Raw genomic sequence first — 3,046 nt, 5'->3', positions numbered from 1 at the left:
ATATCTGTGTTGTATCCAGTTTGCTTATGAAATTCACAAAGATTATAGATCGTCACCATGGTATAAATAGTACAATAATAATAAAAATATTAGAAACCCAAATGAGTGCATATGATACCAAGGTACCCCAGAGGTGGGTCCGAGCTGTCACTGCCCGGTACCTGTCCAAACGGCCTTTTCACTTGTAGAGGGCTTGTTTAAATGTCACTATCCCACTAAATTGGAAACTATCTAGATAGCTCATCTGGGTTACTGTGCTCATTCAATCTGATACTTTGCCTCAAAAATGATATGATGCTTTAGAGAGGGTAAAATCCTCTCTTTATACCCCTTTTTAACCTTTGGGGATCCCACACTGTTAGCTCTCTCATACATTTTCCTCTACTTCATAATAGGATAAAGTGTAAGTAGAAGTAAAAGTGTGGATCTCTAATCTATTTTCTTCTGCTATATTTCTGTGTGCTCTCATCCAAATGTGCTAGTGCTAAATCTCTGCAATGACACACCTGCACACTAAGGGCTCAATTCAGGTTGGATTGCAAATCGTGATACAACCAGAATTTTGGCATTCACCCCGTGATCACATGCTCAGGACCCATCCTGCTCATGTGCCTGCATTGACATCGGGTGACCGGCAGTATTTGCAAAATTCCTCTACCTGATTGACAGACAGAGGTAGTCGCGGGGGTGTCAATGCTACATTTCAGGCAGAGATGGACCACTGTGGGGTGGTGGCATGGAAACGGAGACATGGTGGCATGAAAAGGGGTATAGTGAGAACATTATCAGGATGACTGCGTGATGTCACATGCAGCTGCTCAGATAAATAAGATGGTAGAGGCCCACATGCCATCCAGCCAGGCTGCACTGCCAGGAGGCTTCCCAGTAACGATTGCAATTAGTGTGTGATTGCAGATAAGGCGGCGGTTAGCATGCTGGGTGGCCTTGCCCTGCAATAGGAAGCCCCCAGCATGTGAGTCAGAGGATTGCAAATCCTGCTAAAAAGCTGTATTTGCAATCCTTACTGAATAAGGTCCTCAGTTTGGAAAGCAGGAGTACGCCCCTGTGTCTCTCATCTACTGGAATGGGCAATCTCTCATTCAGCAGATTACTGCCATGCTCCATGGGATACACCCAATCTCATATGATCTTGAAAGCAAATCAGTGGTAGGCCTGGTCAGTACCTGGGTGGGAGACTCACTGGGAATACCAGGTGCAGTAACCCTAATTGGCTGAAAAGCAGAGGTAAAAGTTCCACATATTATTTGAGAGACTTCCAGATTTTCCTTATATTCTCTATATAATTCTCTCTGAATTATACCAGTAACCACACAGTTCATACAAAACATTGCACAACAACAGATCTGCTCTTCAACCTGAACAATGCTCTTAGACACTGTGATATGTTTTGGATGCAGGATACACAGATAATGGTAAATTCTGCCTCATTTTGCCATACGAGCAAGCCTGAGATATTACTGTGATCAAAAAATCCTTCTGCTAATACTGTGACATATTGTTTATTTCCACCTTCTGTTTTATTACTGCATTTTAATCAGAAAATATTGGTGTTTTCTGTACCACAAAAAGCAGATTGGTCACTGTCCAATTCTGCATTATTTTATTGCTCAAACAAGGGACCCTATTCAGTAAGGATTGCAGATTCTGCTTTATAACATAACCTGCAATCCTTGCAATCACAGGGCAAGGCCCCCCAGTATGTTACCCACCGCCCGCCCACTGTGATCACGCTGTAATTGTGATCATGGCGCAATTACAGCGCAGTCACAGAAGCTGTGGATACTTCCTGCCGGCACAGCTGAGCTGCATCCGTAGAAGTCCATCCACCATTTTTTAAATCAGAGCAGCCATGTGTGATGACACACAGCAGTCCTGAAAATGCTGCCAACATGTTGGCATTTCCCTGATGCCACCTTGTAAATGTTCTGTTGCTGCCCCCCACCCACCTCATGAATGTCTCTGCCTGTCAATCATGCAGAGCCATTTGCATCCAATGCAATCATATTGCATTGGCTGCTAACACGCTCACAGGATGGGGCCTGTGCATGCACATTGCAGCCACAGCCTTCATTGTTGCAGCCTCATTGATAAACGATGTGACCTGAATAACCCCCAAGATCTGGATGCCACTGCAATTTTGATCAATTATATGCAATGCACATGCGCGTTGGCCAACAACAAAAGGCATCGCCGGTCAGTGACAGGATGGTGTGAAAATTCTGATTGCACAGGCATTTGCAAGGTGATTGACAGGAAGAGGCCATTGTGGGTGATAACTGGCCGTTTATGGGGAGTGTCCAGAAAAATGCAAGCGGTCCCAAGTGTTTTCAGGGAGGGTGTGTGACGTCAGCTCCGGCCTCAATCAGCCTGTTCTCAATTCACTGTAGGAGTAAGATTGCACACACTGGATATTTGCAGCTCGGCATACACATGCGATCGCACACTTACATGACAAATTTGCACTTGCAGAACAGCAAAGTTAGTAGCCCAGCAATCATATCTGAATTACCCTATTGGGTATGCAAATTATGCTAATTACCGCATTCTTGTAATTAAATCAGATTTCTGATCATACTTATTATGTTTTTGACCCACATACCTGTAGATTCTTGTGTATTTTTAGAAGAACATTGTTATACTACAAACCTGAATCCACTGTCTTTCTATATTTGCAGTATAAATCCTATCACTGTGTGACATACCTATTTGTGTATGGAATTTTATTTGTATTGAACCAAAGTCTAGTACATAGCAGAAAAATATTTACACTCAAAGTATCCTGATAAGAACCCTTTTATATAAAATGCAAAATTGTGACACTTCTGTTACTTCCTGAGCAGACAGTGACTAAAAACTATCAAGGCAACAAAGCATCAACTTCAGGTGTTAGACCAGCGATCCTAAAACCTGGTACTTTCCTAGGGGATCCGTACAAGAATACCCCACTTTTTCCCACTGTGGTATAATACACTTATTACATATTGGGGGAATTCAATTGTTTAAAATGTCAGTTGGGTGTCTGTTT

At 42.8% G+C, this 3,046-nt stretch overlaps 1 pseudogene; it reads left to right on the top strand.

Annotated features, from left to right (window-relative positions):
• Positions 1-1,106: 1,106 nt before the first annotated feature.
• Positions 1,107-1,225, top strand: LOC134945737 (5S ribosomal RNA; annotated as a pseudogene).
• Positions 1,226-3,046: the final 1,821 nt, after the last annotated feature.

Source organism: Pseudophryne corroboree, chromosome 1 (genome assembly GCF_028390025.1).
Source record: "Pseudophryne corroboree isolate aPseCor3 chromosome 1, aPseCor3.hap2, whole genome shotgun sequence".
NCBI lineage: Eukaryota > Metazoa > Chordata > Amphibia > Anura > Myobatrachidae > Pseudophryne > Pseudophryne corroboree.
The sequence above is the reverse complement of the archived record's forward strand: the minus strand, read 5'-3'. Positions and strand labels throughout refer to the sequence as shown.